At 51.7% G+C, this 20,093-nt stretch overlaps 1 long non-coding RNA gene across 11 annotated transcripts in view; it reads left to right on the top strand.

Annotated features, from left to right (window-relative positions):
* The first annotated feature begins 1,988 nt into the window (after positions 1-1,988).
* Positions 1,989-20,093, top strand: part of LOC115523456 — a 39,852-nt gene continuing 21,747 nt past the window's right edge. For 4 of the 11 annotated variants that reach the window (XR_003971744.1, XR_003971741.1, XR_003971739.1 and 1 more), the window contains exons 1-5: positions 1,989-2,338; positions 6,990-7,126; positions 9,803-9,904; positions 10,288-10,557; positions 19,023-19,147. This is a non-coding gene — a long non-coding RNA (uncharacterized LOC115523456). The other 7 variants (XR_003971733.1, XR_003971738.1, XR_003971732.1 and 4 more) reach the window with 7 other exon arrangements.

Raw genomic sequence — 20,093 nt, 5'->3', positions numbered from 1 at the left:
CGAGTGCACATTAAAGTTTGAGAAGCTCAGGGGCGCCTGGATGGCTCAGTGGGTTAAATGCCCCACTTCAGCTCAGGTCATGATCTCGTGGTTCATGGGTTCGAACCCCACGTCGGGCTCTGTGCTGATAGCCCAGAGCCTGGAGCCTGCTCCGGAATCCGTGTCTCCCCCTTTCTCTGCCCCTCCCATGCTCATTCTCTGTCTTTCTCTGTGTCTCAAAAATGAGTAAATGTTAAAAAAATAATAATAAAAAAAAAAGTTTGAGAAGCTCAGCTCTAGACCGAAGCTTGCATACAATAAGCATTAGTTGAGCGAGTGGACGAGAGTGAACCTTGTGGCCTTGCCCTCATCTACAAAATGGGGATGATGATATTTGTTCTTTCCTATATGACGGGTGCTGGGAGATCACATAAAGAAATACAGTGGACTCTGGAACAACACGGGTTTGAATCCACTTATACGCAGATTTTTTTAAGTAAATATACAGTGTTGCACTGTCAATGTATTTTCTCTTCCTCCTTTCTTAATAACATTTTCTTTCCTTCAGCTTACTTTATTGTAAGAATACAGTATGTAACACATATAACATACAAAATATCGATACATCGACTATGTTGCCCATAAGGCTTCTGGTCAACAGTAGGGTATTAGTAGTTAAGATTTTGGGGAATCAAAAATTATACTCAGATTTTCAACTTTGAGGGGGGGTCAGTGCCCCTAAACCCTGCGTTGTTCAAGGGTCAACTGAAGTTTGTAATTATAAAGGTATTTTATCTGGTCACTCACGGGTCCATTCAGTAAACATTTGCCGAGAAGCTACTATAAGGCGGGTTTGGGGTTTGTACAATATCATTCCCGTTTGAGAACAATTTGAAGTATTCTCAAAGTCTGATTTTTTAAATTTTACTTACTTACTTTGAGAGAGCGCATGGGCACAAGTGGGAGAGGGGCAGAGGGAGAGGGAGAGAGGATCCCAAGCAGGTTCTGTGCTGTCAGCACAGAGCCCAGCGTGGGGCTCAAACTCACAAACCCGTGAGATCGTGACCTGAGCCGAAATCAAGAGTTAGACGCTTCACCGACTGAGCCACCCAGGCACCCCCTACAAGCCTGAATTTTACGAGGAATAACTATAACAAAATGAGACGAGTGCTATCAAATAGCTATGCTCAATACAGGAGAGGGTAAGAGTGGGCAACAGTCTATTATGATTGTTGGGTGGGTTAGGAGAGGCTTCGCAGAGGGGGTAGCATGAAGCTTAGGTAGGCATGAGCCAGGTGAAGGAGGAGAGGGTCCTTCTAGATGGAGGCTTTGAGATATGAAAGTGTGGGGGGGTTGGGGGTGGCCTTTAGTCTTGAAGTCTAGTGAGAGTGACCAGAGTGAGAGTGTATTTGCAGAGGGTCCCGTGACTTGACTGGTAAGTATGGACGGGGTGGGGATGGGGAGAGTCTTCCTGCCCGTTTGGTTTCTTTGGGGCCCATTGTCTGGTTTATTTTAGGTTCCAGTCTTGTGTTGGGGTTATCAGCCTGAAAGTTATTGTCCAGCCTACACTGTTAACTGCCCAAGAGGAAGACATCGTTCTGGGTTTTTTTGTTTGTTTTTTTTTTTTTTTTTTGGTCTGTTTATTTGTTTTTCTTTTTATTCCTCACCTGCTCTAAGAGGTGATGGCTTACTGCCAACACCCATGTTCTACTTCTGAAGATTTTAAAATCTTTTTGTTTTGTAAGTTTTATTTATTTCGAGATGGAGAGAGAGACAGAGAGAGATAGAGCGTCCCAAGCAGGCTCTGCACTGTCAGAGCAGAGCCCAATGCGGGGCTCGAACTCACGAACCATGAGATCATGACCTGAGTTGAAGTCGGTCGCTTAACCTACTGAGCCACCCAGGGGCCCCTACATCTTAAGATTTTAACATCACGTGGAGTAGTGGGGGATTAGTTAAGGAACGGAAGTAGGCTTCCAGATACATGCCTTTTCTTTTTATGACCCATTTGGGAGGGCAAGCTGGCACCTATGCCGAGAATTGAGATGTCAGCAGTTTAGGAAATGGCCAAAGCCCTCCTGCAGCACCAGTGACACGTATCACCGCCCTGCTCCCCTGCTGCCACCCCACTGCGTCCACAGCAACAGCAGTCATGGGCTCAGGACGACATATGTGGCTCTCAGCCGCCAGCGGATGACAGAGTAGAGATAGCAGAGACTCCGGTACATACGGAAGAGGTGGCTCTCACCCGAAGCAGCCAACGATGCCGCTGGGCTCTGCCTGCTCACGGTGGGTGAGACCAGAAGTGAGTGGGTGATGCCGTATGGGTGCGTGCAGAAGTAGGCACAGAGCAGAGCAGGTACAGGGTGTGGACTGAGCTCTCCTGGGTCAGGAGACTCTCAGCTTTGACATGAGGCTTGACTCTCTTTGCTCGTCCGGACCGGCTGTGTGCGTCTGTGTCGCCCGAATGCGACTCCATGATGGAGGGGGACGGACCCTAGCGCTGGGGGCTCTGGGGGCTCCTCAGTATGGCGGGAGAGTGGCTGGATGCTGGGGCTCCTTTTGCTCAGCTCAGAGGTAAAGGCAGGGACACCGTCTTGCTTGTATGGGACAGCGCCCTTGGGTGCTGAGTTAATATATAACCAAGCTTGCAAAAAGGTTTATCTGTTTGTCTCTGGCAAGGACATTTGGGCAAATGGCTTTCTGCCCCACTGCCCTCGGTATTAGTGTTTATTCTCTTTGGGCAAAGGAAAGGGATGACAGAAGTGTCCCATACCACTGGTCCCTTTTAGTTCTCCATTGACACATAGGCGGCCAACTTTGTAAGAGGACAACCCTAGGGGGCTGTTGCTATGGGTGGAGCCTCGCCATAAGCTTGGGAAGCAGCACCATGCGGAGAATTTGCCTGAGATTTGCAACCAGGTAGGACTGGATTCAAATCTGGACTCCTCCACGTAGGAATTGTGATATTCGGGAAAGTAATTTACCGCTTCCCGCCTCAGTTTCCCCATCAGTACCACAGGAGTGACCTGCCCTTCTTGCTGGACTGGGGGGAGGGGGAGCAAAGGACACAGTGCAGAGACAGCTGCTGTGCTTGCTGGTTTGCTCGCCACTGGGTGTGACCCAGGCCCCACTGGTCTAGAGATGGAGACTCGGAGGGCTTTCGGTTCACGAAAGCCATTTCAGTGTCAGCCGGGGCAAGCAAAGGAACCCAGCGTCAGCCCTGCAGCAGCCAGAAAAGGAAACTGCAGCCAGGAGCGCCCCACCCTGCAGGGCCCCTGTGGCCACCACACCTGCCCTCAGACCCACACAGACACCACAGAAGAGGGAGCCCCGCCGCCCTCAAGTTTCCTGGACTCATTCTCGACACCCACTCTCACTCCGCCTGACCTGGCACTTGCTCTCCCAGCTCCAGTTGCCCTGCCTTTCTGGGTTTGACCCCTGCCAGTTCCCTGCTCTCGTCTTGAACCCACTCAAAAGTAACTCCGATCAAACACCCATGGCACGACTTTTACGGCCCCTGGTGCACCCGCTGCCCCTGTCAGCGGGGCCGGCAGCTGGGTGCCGCTGAAGAAGCCTCCTCCCTCTTCTGGGTGCTGTGTTGGCTTCCGGGGTGGCATTTCCTCCTTCCCTCTCTATTTCTTTTATTTTTTGTTTTGTTATAGCTGGGGAGGAGCAGTCTTTGAGGAGTTTTTGAGTGAACACGCCATATGCCTGTTTCATCACGAGTGCAAATCAGCAGGAGGAAAAAGGATGTCCTTAAAGTGACGTGAAGCCATCAAAGGAGCTCTCAGGCCCCCCTTCAGAAGGCAGAGGGGAAAAAAAAAAAACACCTGAGCAAGTTCCTGACATCAACATCTGAATCTTCCTCCTCTGAATGCTGTAGAGATGAAACGTTTCTCTCTCTGCTCTGAGCCTCAGTTTCTTTTTTTGTAAAATGAGGACGATAACGATTCCAGCGTAGGCAACTTCATCGGGTTGCTATCTGGACCACAGCTGGTACTGGATGTGAAAGTACTTGGTAGGCGACGCAGCCCCATGCACCTGACAGGGGCGGCCCACGTCAGGTCTCAGCCGCATTCTGGGTTGAGGTCTGTGTAGCCTCAACTAGGTCATTCCTGGCTGTGCGAAGCAGCCCCCTGCAACGGCCCCTGAGTTTCCAGGACTGGAAAACAGATGAATTCCACGTGATCCCTTTCCTCAGGCTTTTCTCCAGATGGGGTGTGCCTTGAGGGTGGTGAGGAAGCTTGAGGAATGCTCAAGGGTCCCTTTACGGGAAGTCTCCAGATGCGATCTCCTGTGGCAAACACCTGACCTGAGGACCCCAACTCCCATCATCGCCCTGTTAGAGGAGGCAGACTGTGGGAGGTCATGTGGTGCTGCATACGTGACATTGCCTCCCCACGCAGGCAGGAAAAAGAAAGTCCTAAAGGGCACATAGTTATTATTCTGATTTCATAGACGAAGAAACCGAGGATAAGAAGGGTTAAGCTCCTCCTTCACATTTGCACTGCTAGTAAGAGGGAGATGTGGCATTTGAACTTGGGGCAGCCTGACTGCAAAGCCTTGACTGGTTCCTTTATATCACCACGTGTGATACAATGGTTGTCACGTGTGTAATAATGCTTGTCTCACAAGATGGAAAACTGCAGAGGGTCCGTGAAAGAAGGATGGATGATGTGCCGTGCAGTTTTAGAGGAGGGAGGGATCACTTCTGGTCAGAGAAATCCAGGAAACCTTCATTGAGGAGGTGGCTTTTGCCTCCAGGTCTTGAAGAATAGGCCAGATTTGGACATTCAGAGATGTCTATTCTTCCCGTCAGTTGTCCCTTCTGTGGGCTGTGTGGCTGGCTTCCCACATCTGGTGAATCTTCGCAAAATCCATTTAGTCCCCAGCCTCATCCTCGTTCTCACTGTCCCCGCACAAGAGAAGTCCCGGAATACTGGGAACGGGAGAGGAAGTCACTCCGAACTGGGTTCGACTAAAGAACCTTCCTGGAACAGGCCCTGGGGAGAGGTCTGATGCGGTGGGTCAATTAAGAACCGGATTTTATTGCAGATTTATTGCAGCCTTCCTTCCTTCCTTCCTCCCTCCCTCGTGTCCTGAGTGCCTGCTCTCTGCCTAGGGCAGTGCTGAGTGCTGGGGACGGGGAGGTGGGGGCCCACTCTGACACAGTTTTTGGCCCCCGGGAGTCTCAGTGTTTAATGATGGGAGGGATAAGGTTGCAGGGCCCCAGGGTCCCAGTGTTTGCCTAGAAATTCAAGAAGCCCCCAGGGTGGGGCAGGGTGACCCCGTTGAGGGGTGTGGGTAACTAGAGTAAAAGAAAATAAGCTGGCCATACAGAGCAGGGGAGGGGGCGGGGGGGGGGGCGGGAAGAGGGTGTTTGGGGGAGGGGCGGACGCGGAGGGGAGAAGCTTGCAGGGCAGCCAAAGGGGGAGGCCCGGGCCTGCTGCTGAGAGGGCTGAATGAGTCAGGAGCCGGGCAGCTGGCTCACCCAGAGGCCGCCCCACCGCACCTGGCCTTGCCCACAGCTGTGCTCCAGCGAGCGGCCCACGCCAGCAGCCAGCTTTCATCAGGGCAGCCAGAGCAGAACTTGGCTGCTTCACTGATTTTCTTCTGCCTCTCGCCGCCCACTCGGGCAGAGCTTGTAGAACGCGGCCTGTATCAGAGACGATTGGGTAAACCAAGGATGAGAGACGCTGCACGACGTCCTTGCACCCGCTTCCTTCCCAGATGCAGGGGCCGCCAGCACAGGGCCTGAAGTTTCTCCGCCGCCGACGTGTGCCCTTCAGCCGGCTCCGGGTCCTGCCCAGCCACACCATCGGGGGGGGGGGGGGGACCTCGGCCCTGGAAGGATCTGAGGGTAGCTAGGCCAGCGGTTGCTAAACTGACAGATGGTTACCTGGGAAGCTTTGAAAAGTACACGGTGCCAGGCTCTGAGCCCAGACGTATGACTCAGTAGTCAGGGTCTCGTCCCTGTCCGGTTGTTGATTCTGTAGGTCCCACGCTCGGAGGGGTGGTCCCCTGGGGCCGGTGAGGCCCAGGCAGCACTTTCCTTCCTTGCGCTTGGCAACCAGCCTTTTCTTGTGAATTTATCGTTCTCATTAAGGGAATGGCTCTCAAAACCCGCTGAGAGGACCAACGCTATTGTGCTCCTGAATGCCGGGCTGACCGGCCAGGAGAGGGTTTCTGGGCTGGCTCTGTTCCATTTCATCGTGGAGAAGGAGGCTTTCCCCCGGGGGTGGGCGAGCGTTGTCTGTTGCCTTGAGATGCTTCCCCTCAGCTGTGGGGAGAGCTGGTCAGCCAGAAATGTCCTCCCCAGGGCTCAGGCCTACCCGGCCGAGAAGAGGGTCTGTGGACAGACGCTGCTGCCCGCCTCCCCTCGCGTGTCCCCATCCCAACCTCCAGCGCTGGCTAAAGAGCAGGCTGTCTTCTGGAGGAATTGAGACGTTGGGCATCTCTCTGGGAAGTCATTTTAAATCTCATTTCTAAGTCCCAAGAGGTGCTCAGCAAATAGATAGTAATGATTTTTATTCCATGGGCCCGAGATTTGCTCGTGCAGGCTTTCACGGGTTCGTTCCCTGTGACGCCCTGGGAGGAGAGGGGACAGGGGACCATCTTCCCATGCTGAGCTCAGAAAAGGAGTGGGCTCCCGAAGTGTTTGGTCCTAAAGGACCAAAAGTGTGCGTTAGGTACCGTCACGTTGAGAAAGAAAGAGAGGGAGAGAAGGAGGGCCAGAGGGGGAGAGAGAGAGATGGAAAGAGAGAGGGAGAGAAGAAACAACTGATAAAGCAAATGGGGTAAAATGTTAATAGTGAATCACCCGGCTAAAAACATACAGGTGGTTTTGAATATTTTGACAATATTTTGAAGTTTTAAATTTATTTTCAAATAAAAACATCTTTGAAAAGGGGATGTGGTTTATTGAAAGACATAGCAAGTTGATAGTGGGGCCCCTATCCACGTAAGGCTCACCTGTGACATCACCTCTGGATTTATTTATTTTTTAGACTCGACTTAAGTGCCAGTTCTCGAGTGAGCTTTCCCTGCCCTCCCAGACTAGACCGTGAACCCCGATTTCATGTACTTACCACAAGAGTTATGAGTGAATTATTTTCAATTTGATGCCTGTTTCTGCTGCTGGACGGTAAGCTCCTTGAGGACAGGACCTTATCTGCCTCGTCCCTGCCAGATCCCAAGGCTCTAGCACAGAGACTGGGATATAGCAGATGCCCAGCTAGTATTTGTTAAAAGGCCGAATGAGTGCGTGAGTGTCGGAGCGCGGCCCCGGATGTGCACAGGTGGACACACGCACAGGTGTGACCATGCTCGGGCTCTGCTCTCTTGTTCCATTGCTCTGTGTCATATGCCAGGATTTACAGGGCAGCTGGCAGGGTGGCATCATGCCTCTGGAAATGACATCTGGGAATGAATGACATCCTTTGGGAAGACAGGATGACGCTCCTTCCCAGCCAGTGCCTCCCTCCCCTCCCCACCTCAAGCCCAGAGGCTCTTCCGGGGGGGGGGAGAAATGATGCTCTGGTAGCAGGTGGTGGAGGGATCCCAGAGACAGCAGGCTCCGAGAGGGGGGCAGGGATGCAGAGGGGAAACCGCTGCCTTTCCGGAAACAAAAGAGCCCTTTAAAGTCACTTGATATCATGTCTTCCTGCCCTGGGCCTCTGCCAAGCCTCCCTCCTCCTATTGTGGAGCAGCAGGGACAGCAGAGACCTGTATTTGCTCCCCTGCTGGTGCACTGCCCTGGGGACTGGGAGCAAGCGTCGTGCTGGCAGGCCTCCTGTGCCCACAGTGTGCTCACTAACTGAAGAGTTCTGAGTTTAGGTTTTGATGGGTCACGCATCCACATATTTCAAAATCCAAAAGTGTGGGCACACGGGCGGCGAACGTCCCCCTTGTGCCCCGTCCTCCATCCATCCAGTTCTCCTTTGGGAAGGTTTTGGTTCTTAGGAATCCTTCTAGAGATAGTTGATGCACATACAAGGAGATATGCAGGTGCCCTGCAGGGGCAGAATTCCACATGCACTGTTTCTATCTTGCTCTTTGCACTTAATGATGTGCATTTTACTTTCTCGGTTATGTCGTGTTCCGCGGGGTCAGTGTCCTGGGGACCCTGTGCCCCAGACTTCCCCTGTCATGCCGTGTGCATGAATCGCACACTTTTCTTCCTGGATTGTACTGAGTATTGAGGACTGATGGAAAGTTCCAGGTGAGAGGAACCTTACTCCTGTGCTGCTTGCTCAGGCTAGTAACCACTGGCCACAGGTGGCTCTTGGGCATTTGAAACATGGCTAGCCAGACTGGGATGTACTGTAACTGTCAAATCCTCAGTGAATTTTGAAGATTTAATTTTTTTAAAGTGTCAAATATCTTATCAGTAAATACATGTCTATATTTATCACAAGTTTAAAATATGATTTTTAAAAATTATCTTGGTTAAGTGCTTTTTTTTTAACAATGTGGCTACTAGCGTATGTAAAATTACATAGATGGCTCACATTTATAGGTGGCCAAGATGTTTCTAAGGGGCTATGCTTCCTTGGAGACTTGGAGCCCCGGGAGGGGGCTGGGGGTGGGAAGGAGCTAAATAGATCAGAAGGGGAGGGAGCTAAGGAGTGGAAACAGATGGCTGGCAGCAGGGTGTTGAAAGCTCCCCGGGGAAGGGGTCAGGAGGACTGGGTTCTCGCCTGCCTCGGTGTGACTTTCTGGGGAGCCCCAGAACCAGCCTCCTCCCTTCTCAGTCTCCATTTCCTTCTGTGCACAAGATGGTGGGCAGGATTTGAGAATGTTGCCTCTCTTCTCTATCCCTGAGCTAAAACAGCACCCAGCGCAGGGCAGATGCTTGCTGAGTGAATGAATGAACGAGAATAGGAAGTGGAATGAAAAATGGGAGTTTCCCTTTCCAGGTTAAGTGTTAGCCTCATCAAAGAATCAGGACCTGGAGGCCCCCTAGAGATCGAAGGGTGCCTGGGACTATGAATCCAAGACTCAGAATTGCAGGAGTGACCTTGCCCCAAGTCTCCCTGGGGTGTCGGTGGCAGACCCAGTACCACAACCAAAGCCCCGTCCAGAACAAAAAGGCTGTTACAAATTAGTAGCACTCTTGGGAATGTTTGCTGCGAATGCAGCTGGGCCGCGGCACCCCTCCTTCTCCCCTTCTAGCCATTTTCAGGGTGTGGGGCGACATGTCCTACTGCTATCAGGGGTCAGCGAGGGGGTTTTCATAGATTATATTGAAAGAATTACAATGGTGAGGGAAAGGAGCCGAGTTCCCACAGAGTGTCCGGTCACTCCTGTGGGGGGCTCTGGGAGCCGGGCCCGGCTGCCTCTTTCTCTCTGGGAAGCAGCACACACAGTTTTTAATAATTAAGTAACTTTAATTGTCCTGGGAAAGCCGAGCTCGCCTTGGGGCACGCTGCACAAACTCATAATTAATGTTACCAAGAGAGATTAGCAAAGGAGAACTGAGAAATGATTCACTTTTTAAAAAGCGCCTCACTGTTAAGCCTTATTATCCTAAGTTTAGAACCTCATTTATCTGCTTTGAGGGGGGGGGAAAGAAAGAGACCCAAGACCCAGAAACTAATGCATGTGAAATTAAAACTCCATGTCTTTGTAATCTCATTTAAAATCATCAGATGGGAAAATGTTGCCATTTATTGATCCCACTCTGGTGACCGAGGGAAGATTTAAGACAGAGGAACATAATTAATAAATAATAATGCATTAACAAAAACTCAAGCTTTTTCCTGTTATCCTGTTATCATCGCATTGTAGCTTTTTTTTTTTTTTTTTTTTTTTGCAACAGCGTTTTCTCTCTGGCTGTCTACGAAAGACATCCCAAAGAATGCGTGATTACGTCGAGTCATATGCAAGGATTCTGGTGGGGTGTCTGGCCTATCAGTGTTTGGTGCGTATTTGATGAATTAATGAACGAGCGAGCACATTCATGCAAGATGGGAGGACTCTAGAAAGCTCCTTTCTCGCACAGACATGCCCAGGTGGTAGGAGCGGTGAGCCCGGCCCGTGCCTGGGGAAGGAGTCTGCGGTGGTGACGAAGGAGGGGGAAATACAGTAGGTGGGGGCGGGCGGGGCGAAGCCGTGAAAATTAGGAGTGGGTGTAAGCACCAGGGCGCAGCGTGCAGCCAGCCACAGAAATCGGGCCTCTGCTGGCCCCTGTGCATAATTAGTAGCCAGAAATAGCACCTGATCGGTGGCCCGGAACGAGCAAGTGTGTTTCCGTGCAGGTCCTCATGTCTCCACAGCACTGCCCTGCTTTCTTCTTCCTTTCAGACAACAACTATTTGCATCCCAAGTGATGGGTGTCCCACTCTTTCCAAGCACCATTCTCCACAGGGATAGATGGAAACAGCTGGAACGGAGGGGGGAGACTTTGGCTGTAAACCTAGACAGAGGTTCTCTTCTTCTCTCTCAGCCTCAGTTTCCCCATCCACAAGACGGGAACCATGTTTGGGCTTCCCCGAGGCTCTACCGATGGTGTGGACGGCAGCTCCTTGGCAGGTGGGAAGAGGACACCAGAGGTGCCTGGAGCCCCTTTTCCAGGTAGCTGTGGGGGAGGTTTTGTGATACGTGCTTCTTTCCTTCTGGCTTCTCCACAGCCTTGGTCCTAACCCAGGGGTTCGCTTCTCACCGTGTGCCCACCAGATCCGGCTCCGACAGCCCCTGTTCCCTCATCCTGGAGTGGGGGGAGCTGGAGGGGGATTTGCTTCCTGTGGCCACATGCGAGGGCACTTTTCCTGAGAGCTTTGCTGTCCCTGAAATGTCACTCAATCCCGGGGGAGGCTGGTGGGTAAATAATGAGGAGGTCGCTGATTCAGCTCAAGATGTGTGACTCCTCTCAAGTTCTCTACGTGTGAGCAGACAACTTACAAAGAATGAAATCTTTTAAGATGTGAAGGAATGAAGCCATTCTCTTCCTGGGGCTGTCCCTTTGTGACCTCAGGCAAATTGTGTCTGCGGCCTTTGTTGCCTGAGGGGAGAGGGTAGAAGACGCCCCAAGGAGACTCCTTTAGAGCTTTTCCTGAGCACGTAGAAACTGAGGCACTGGGCACTGAGGTGCTGAAAGTGCCTGAGGCTGGGGAAAGCATTCAGACCTGCAGGTGGAGAGGAGGGGTACAGGGGGACAGGGCTCGCCATAGTCCCCCAGCCCGTTCTATACATTACACATTGCCAAGTTCTTTCCCATCCACGATCGCGTTTGATCGGCACGAAAATTCCAGGAAGGAGACATTACCATTCCCATTTTGCAGATGAGGAAACTGAGGTTTCTGAGATTTTAGGTGACCAACGACTCGAACCCGGGTTCTCAGACTCCCACCACTCTGCCCAATGAGAGGCTGCCCATCATAATCTTGATACTTTCTTCTGGCTCTTAAGTACTGTGATATGTTCCTTGTCTCGTCCAACATGTGACGCCATATATCTAATTACTACCTTGGGGTTCAGACAACATTTTGTTTCATTCACTCATTTTTCTGGTCATCAGTCCATTGTCTTTTCAGCTTACATGCTTATATGTTCCGAGACTAGTACCCACTGTAGCTAGTCAGGATTGCTGACTCTGAGCCTCGGGCGAGGTGCGTGTTTTAGATTTCAGTTTGATCACACAGGCCAATAGTAGATAATCTGAGTTGTAAGAAAGAAGAGTAAAAAGTAAGCCCGTCCCCTCTTGTTCTCTATACTCTGCCCCTGAGGGCTTCTCCCAGACACAACCACTGCTGTCAGTTTTCCATGCATCCTTGAGGTGGTTTATGCAAAGGCAAGAGCACACACAGGTGTGTGTGTGTGTGTGTGTGTGTGTGTGTGCTTCCCTTCTTCCAAAATGGCAGCATACTATAGGTACTAGGTCGTACTCTCTTGCTTATAAAACTCTATCAGGGAGATCGATCCATACCAGAACATAGAGAGTCATGCCAATCTTTCTACATGGCTGAGTCACATTTCATTTTACTTAACCTACATCTCATTAAAAAAAAAAATTAATGTTTATTTTTGAGAGAGAGAGAGAGAGAGCACGAGCAGAGGAGGGGCAGAGAGAGACAGAGACAGAATCCGAAGCAGGCTCCAGGCTCTGAGCTGTCAGCACAGAGCCCAACGCAGGGCTCGAACCCACGAGCCATGAGATCATGACCTGAGCCAACGTCGGAAGCTCAACTGACTGAGCCACCCAGGCACCCCCATTTCATTTTTTAAAGCTACTTGCCTACTGATGGACACTGGGTTGTTTTTGTTATTTTGTTATTTTGCCATTCACATCGCCCCTTACCATCCAAGCCTTAATATTACGATTGCCTAGGAGTAGTCTGGTGCGGTGGAAATTGCTGGGGCCACAGGACTGAGATATGAGAGTTCTATCCCATCTATATTACATTTGCTATTTGACTTGCAGCCAGTGCCTGCCTCCTTGGGCCTCAGTTTCACCATCTGTCAAGGGGGACACTGGGCCGATCTGGTGTCCTTCCAACCTGTCTCTGAACCCTTGAGTCTCCCCACACCCCAGAAGCAGCAGAGCTCCCCATCGAGGGTCAGCCAAGGCTGCGGCTGTGGGTGGGCTCCTCGGGGCTTGGTAACCTGTGAACCTCTCCCTTGCTGCACTGATCTCAGTAATGCAATATCGAACCCAGTCAGGCAAGTTTGGCCTTGCTCTCCCCTGGATCCAGTGTGATTCAAGGCCCGTAGCGTGGCTTCCTTCCTCAATTAATGACTTGAGCGTTATGAATGACTAATCAGTTCAGCACTGAGAAGAACTGGGTGGCTGAGTAGGGGCTGGGGTGGCAGCGAGATGGATGGGCTGGGTGTGGAGGGGGCTTTAGCCTCTCTGCCCTCTGCTCGAATGCCTTTGGGTCTCCATGCTTTCTTTTAAGGGGGGGCCGAAGAGGGTCAGATGTCCTACCCAGATGCCAGGCTCCAGTGTCTCCTAGAGTACGTGTCCCTGGGTTGTTGTCCCTGTAAGCAAACTTCTCCAACCTCCTCTTCCGTCCTGCAGCAGGAAAGCCAAATGCTCATGGAGAAATCCCAGAGTGGAATCTGAGGCAGGATGGCTGGATACATCATTTGGTATGATATACTGTGTACCTAGGAAAAAGTTTTGAAATTAATCTATTCCTGGGAGAAGGCATGACGTGGTGGTGGGGAGTGTTCTTTTTGCTACGCATCCCAGACGGACGGCCTCCTGGCTTCTCACCCTACTTATCTTAGGCAGCTTGCTGCAGATTCTAGGATTTCTGGGGACTGGAGGGAATACTTCTCCTCTAAAGCAAGGCGTCTGGCTTCACACCCACGTTACCTCACTCCACCCCCTTTCTTTCTTCACTGACCCCTTGCAGGCTGGAGCGCCCAGCCCTCTGTTTTCTAGTGGTGGTTAGGCAACCACCCTTTGTGGTGGCCCCCGAGGGCACGCCTGGACCATTACTGCCCAGCCTATGTCCCCAAGGGGCCTCACGCCCTGGCCTCACCTGGCCCTGTCCCCCAAATCTTGACCAGAGCTCCTCCACTCTGGACATTGTGTCCTGGCATGGGTCCCCCTCCTCTCCTCCTCCACCAGGTTGAGCACTCCCTCGGAGCTCCCCGACTCCTTGGAGAAGTGGGGGGGTCCTTTCCTGCTGGTCTCTCTTCTTGGGCTTCATTTAGAAACTGCTCTCCTGACTGGCACACGAGATGTGCCACCTCAGCCTGTGCCATTTGGAACTCAGGCCACAGGAAATCTCTGAGCATCCTGTGTGTGTGTTGGGCCACCTGTCTCTAGCAACATGTGCTGGGCCCTGTCTCTGGGGTTTGTATTGGGACACTTGCCCTGGCCCTTCCACAGGCAATCAACTCATTGGGATGGGGGGGGGGGGGTTCTCTAAATTTTCCTTTCTTCCCAACATATTTCCTTTCCAGGGTTTCATGAGCCCATGTGCCCTCTTGAGGTTGAAAGGCATCAACATTTAACCAGTGCTGTGCCCAATGCAGACGTTCCGTTGTTGAATGAATGGATGGGTGGGTGGTTCTTATCTTGGGCAATGTCACGTTCCCTTCACCTCCAAAACCTTAAAGTTGCCTTTTGCTACATTACCTGGACCAGCCAGCTGCACAGTCCTCCATCACTTTCTTGGGCACAACTCTGCCTTCCTCAGGGCAATGGCAGCCAAGTTCATCACATCAGAAGTTCATTGGCTTCCCGACCTGATTGAGTGCAGTTGGATTTTGTGCAAATCATCTTCAGCTAAAATCTTTAATGATTTAGGATGAGTCGCCCTACTTGGCCTTTTTCTAGGAATCCCACCCACAAATTTGCTTTAAGATGAGAACCTCCCCAAGAGGGAGGTGCATACCCCAAAAAGTGCTCTCTGCGCCCCCCCCCCCTTCTGCTCAGTGGCTCTGGACTCTGGGCCTTGGGTTTCTGCCTTTCCCCCATAGTATTGATGCCCTGGGCCTATGGGTGCACAGGCCCTGTTCCTCGGTGAAGAGGTGCTGCTTGGGGATGAAATACACACCAACATGTGTATTTCCTGAGACTAGAGAGGAAAGCTAATGCATTGCCTACTTTAAGATTAACAAGCTATTTGACTAAAGAGATTTTTTTTTCCTTTCTGTTCTCCACTTCATCCCCTTTCTTTCGGGTGCTTTTCACACCAAGTCACTGAAATCACAGGGTATGGGAGGTATTTTTCTCTTTAGAAATCCTTTTTCAGGCAACTATGTCAAGAATGTTTTCATACTTTGGGTCGGATGGGGAGGGAGGAAAAAAAAAAAGGCTTAATCCCCCCAGATGGGTATTTCTCTGAAAACAGACATGCAAATGTTGGGCTTGTCAAACCCTAAAATGTTTTCTTTATTCTTGAGAATTATGGCAGACTGCCTGCTGAGCCTGGGAGATCTGACAACTGAAGGAGGGAGCAAGCAGAGTGTGGGAAAGGGCAGGCAGCGGAGGCAGAGGCACGCGCCAGATCAGCCAAAGACAAGGGACAGCCGTTCTATGCCCTGTGCTGCAGACTATCCCTTCTGGCCCCCTCACGTTCTGTTGGGGGGAAGCTTACCTTTCAGGAACTGGGGGTGAGGATACAGAGCGAAGCTAGATGCAGGCTCAGGAACATCCTTGCCTTTGCTCTGCCCGTGGGAGGCTAGCCTGCGTGCTCCCTCCAGGAGCGGAAGCTCGTGCCTGACAACCCGAGTGTAACATAGAGACATAGAAATCGGTCATGCGTGCAGTCGTCACCTGAGGCTTCTGCTGAGACCTGGGGGATGGGAGAGGGGGCAGACTGAGCAAATGCTTCCTCTGGGCTACTAAATAATTGCAAAGCCCTTCATTGAGACTTTGCCACCCCTAGGTGATGAGTTCACAGCTCTGTGGGAGAGAGAGACAAGAAAACATGCATGTTAGCGCAAGGCAGCCTGGGCCGAATGCATGAAGAGAGGTGCAAACATTCCCCACCCCCCCACCCCCCAAATATGGTTCAACCATTTACAGCAGGTGAGAAAATGGCTTTAAGATATTTTATTGCATCCGGAGCTCTAGAGAACGATTCTAAGTCTTTTCTTCAGTTTCTCCTTCTCCTGGCCTTTCGCCTAATGAAATTATGGAAACAGGGCAGGGGTAACCCACTCTGCATGGATGGGGGTGCTTGGATTGGGTACAAGTCTCACCAAGGCCGCAGGAAGAACCATGGAGTGGCCTGCTATCTACCTCTCTGGGTTGTTTTGAGAATCAAATGAGGGAATGGTTATGCTTATATTTTGTATGTTATAAATCAGTAAATAACTAAAGAGTAGAGTTACTTCTTTGAGAATTACTGCCTTGAAAGCCCTAATGATGCCTTCAATTTACCGAGCAACTACTATGTTCCAGGCATCGTCTAGGGTGTAACGAAAGCTTGATGGGGGTCAGGACTTGGTCTTGTCCCTGGTATAGCCCTAGGGCCTAGAGAGAGCTGGTCTGAAGAATAGTAATTCTTCAACAGCTATTTTGTAGAGATTGGAAAAGTGATCTCCAATCCTGACAGTCCCCTGGGACTTTGGCCCTGCTCTGGGATCTGGAAGCTTGGAAAGGTTGAGCAGTCTTTCCTAGGTTGGGATCAGAGTTGAGTCCATCTGTCTGTGAAGTTCAGGCCCTTTCTATGATGTCTGGATCACCTTGGGGCCTCTGGGTCATCTGTCTCCTGACTTTGTTGGGTTTAGTTGTCGTTGGCAAAGTAGGCGGCTGTGCCGGCAAAATGTGGGGGTCACAGGGGCAGCCTCGGGGACAGGCAGGTTCTTCCTTTCTGGTTCTGTGGACCAGACAGATTAACCAGTTAATTGTGGACCACCCCAATTAACTGCAGAAGTGCCCTGGACACTTCTTTTCAGGAACAGATGAAATAGTATCTGGGGTAGGTGGGAAAATGGTCCCTCAAAGGCATTCACCACCTCATCTCTGGAATCTGTGGATATGCTATGTTACATGTGAAGGGGAATTAAGGTTGCAGGTGGAATTAAGGTTGCTCATCAACTGACCTTGAGATGGGGAAATTGTCTTGGCTTATCCAAGGGGCCCCCAGTGTAATCACAGGGATCCTTTTTTTTTTTTAATGTTTATTTATTTTTGAGACACAGAGAGATAGAGGATGAATGGGAGAGGGTCAGAGAGAGAGGGAGACACAGAATCCGAAGCAGGCTCCAGGCTCTGAGCTGTCAGCACAGAGCCGACGCAGGGCTCGAACCCACAGACCGTGAGATCATGACCTGAGCTGAAGTCGGACGCCCAACCGACTGAGCCACCCAGGCTCCCCATAGGGGTCCTTTCGATGGGGAAGAGGGAGGCAAGGGAGACTGTGTCAGAGTGATATGATGTGATGTGATGTGAGGAAAACTTGCTTGGCCACTGCTGGCTTTGAGGATGGAGGAAGGGACCACAGACCAAGACCAAGGGACCAACAGACCCCACCCTACCCCACAGATGGTCTCCTAGAGCTTCCAGAAAGGACACAACCTCGTCAAAACCCTGATTTTCACCCAGTGAGACCCATGTCAGACTTCTGAGCATCAGTGCCATCAGAGAATTGGAAACTAATACAGCATCTTAGCCAGGAGCAGGCCTCAGGAGGGTTTAGCCTGTGCCTTGGACTCAGGGACAGACATGGTGGAGGCAGATGTAACTCTCCCAGGCTTTCCGGAAACCCCCTCTTGCTCCGGCTCTAGTGCAGCCCGCAGGTGCCAGAGGCTTTGAGCACTGTCGTGGAGATGCTCTGACTGCACTTCCCTCTGGGCCGCCTCACGAACCTCTCACTCCCTGTCCTGGGACTGTCTGCTCTGTAGCATTGACATTTACCAGTGTGTATCCTGGAACCGCACGGGACTGCCCGTGACCGCGGGGGCACAGGAACGTAGCGATAAGTGCTTTCCCCTTTCAGTGCTTGGGTGGGCAGTTCTGAGATGCTTTCCACAAGGCTTTTCAGGAGTTCCCCAGGAAGGGTGCCAGGTGGAAGCCGCCTCAGGAATGCATCCTTGTATGTCTCCCTTCTTCCTTGTTTCCCTCTCAACTGTATCTCACTCCTGCCCCCTGGGATCATCGCCAGAATGAATACCTGGACGGGAACTTTTGTTTCCAGCCCTGCCTTTGGAGGAAACTGCTGACACCATATGCTGAACAGAACAGCTGTTCATGTAGTATTTGCTCAGAAGTATGTCCCCCACCCAGCCTCACAGAGCCGCGAGGGGCTCGCGAGGGCCAGAGTAGCGGGTGGTAGGGCACCCTGGGACATGCCGAGAGCAGCACAGCTGTAGATGAGCCTGCCTGGGGTCTTGGCTGAGGATACTTCCTGGTCCAGTTAGAGACGGATGAAATCTGCAGGGGTCGTTTCCAGGCTCTTGGGGATACCACAAGCCCTGCTGGTGTGGTCACCCGAGTCCCCTAACTCTCGTGGGCTTCCCTTAGAACGTGCCCACGGTTGCTGTCATTCCGGGCGGATGTGCTTCTGATGAACTTACTGACACCCTTAGCAAGCAGGCTACAAAATGGGGGATTTGTGGGCGGCTGGGAAGCTGGGAGCCTCCCGGCCTCACGGCTGGGCAGCTGTTCCCAGGGCTGGCTGAGCATGTCTCTGCAGTGGGCTCCTTCCCTACCCCCACCGGAGGCTGCCTCTGTCATGCTGATAGGCCAAGCTGCCTCTTGGATCTGCGGCTTTCCTACCAACCATGCCCAGAACAGATGGAAACGGATCTCTTGGGCATCTCCAGCTGATGCGGATTTCACAGCAGGAGGAAGAGAGTGGGGGCAGCAGACAACCCAGCCCCTTCCCACGGCCACTTGGGAGGCCACACTGGTTGTTCAGCTGTCCACCCTCTCTCGTTGCGAAAGAGGTGGGGCTTGGGGTGGGGATCCATTTCAGCGGTAGTGAGCCTAGCAGCTAGAAATTCCAAATACCCCAGTTCCTTATGGTTTTTAGCCAGAGCTCCAAGGGGACCCCTTACCTTGCCAGAGCAGAGTTTCGGGCCTCCCTGCATAGCACTGCTGCACAAAGGGCTAGACTAGTCTCAAGGTCCCCCCCCCCCCACCCCCCGCCTTGTAGCCTCTGTTCTATGCTCCCATCCCAGTCTCCTGCACAAGCACATCCGTTATATCCCTCTACACCTGGCCCGGATACCACTTTCTCCAGGAAGCTGCCCCCTTCTGCTCCCATCCCCCATTTTGGCAGTAATGTATCCCTCCTGCCTTGGTGGGGCCCAAAGTCTCCATCAGTGTGGCTCAGATGAAACCAGTCGCTTTATGCCTGGGGTCATAATTACTCCTGTGCTTGGTCATGTCTCATTGGCAGGGTCCTTTCTAGAGCAGGGAATCTTCTTTCTTGGCTTCATAGTTCCCATGGGAGGGGCCTGGTAATGTTTCTTTTGGTCTGGTTGGTTTTGTTTTTATTTTTAATGAGTGCCTATGAAAAAACTGATGCCAAAAGCTGCTTTCCCCCCAAACCCCGTCTCAGCCCCCCCTTGGGCTGCGATAAAAAAATGCCATTGACCGGGTGGCTTAAACCATAAACATCTATTTCTCACAGTCTTCAGGGCTGGGAAGACCAAGATCAAGGTGCCAGCAAATCCAGATCGCTGTCCGTCGGGAACCCTCCTCTTGATTTGAAGGCTGTGTCCTCACATGGCAGAGAGAGATGTCCTCCTTATAAGGGTACGAATCCTATCATGGGGGCTCTACCCTCATGACCTCATTTAAACCTACTTAACCTCTCAAAGGCCCCACCTTCGAGTACCATCACACTGGGGATTAGAGTTTCGACGTATGATTTATGCGGGGACACAAACATTCAGTCCACAGCCCATCCTGTAATCGTGACAACCTCTGTAACAAATATTGAGAATTCTGTTCAAAACAACTCTCTTCTGAGTGCCAGCCGTGTTACGGGCCTGGGGAGCTGGAGAGAGGTATTCAGTGGTGGCCGAGACCCTGTCCCTGCCTTCCGGGAGCTGCCGGACTGATGGACTTGCTGCTGCCCCCAGACGACCTGTGTCTTGTCATCATCGCCAGGATGGCTGGGGGCTGCGGGAAGGGGGCAGAGGCGTCCGGGGGCGGGCGTGCCACCGCCCGCGGGCTCAGGGCAGCTCCGTCCCCGTCACCAACTCTGGCCCGCCCGCCTCGGCTTAGAAGATACAGTCCCATGTGGACACCAAGTGACAGCTGAGAAGCCTCTTCCTCCTGTTGGTTGGTTTATTTATTGTCTTATTCAGGCCTTTCGAGGCTTTACAAGTCCCCAAGAACTTGAAGTTTTGTCATGTTTTCAGATGATGCATGTGAGTGTAGAGTTGTGCTGTCCAAATGTCCAAATGGTAACTGCCAGACACATACGCATTTACATTTGTTTCAGTTAATTAAATGCAGTGCAATTTATTTTCACTATTTAAATTTTTTTCATGTGTGTTTATTTTTGAGAGAGAAAGAGACAGAGCGTGAGCAGGGGAGGGGCAGAGAGAGAGGGAGACACAGAATCCGAAGTGGGCTGTAGGCTTTCAGCTGTCAGCACAGAACCTGACGCGGGGCTCGAGCCCACGGACCGTGAGATCATGATCTCACCCGAAGTCGGACGCTTAACCCACTGAGCCACCCAGGCGCCCCAGAG

This window comes from Lynx canadensis, chromosome C2 (assembly GCF_007474595.2).
Source record: "Lynx canadensis isolate LIC74 chromosome C2, mLynCan4.pri.v2, whole genome shotgun sequence".
NCBI classification, from domain to species: domain Eukaryota; kingdom Metazoa; phylum Chordata; class Mammalia; order Carnivora; family Felidae; genus Lynx; species Lynx canadensis.
This window is presented reverse-complemented; position numbering and strand designations above follow the sequence as displayed.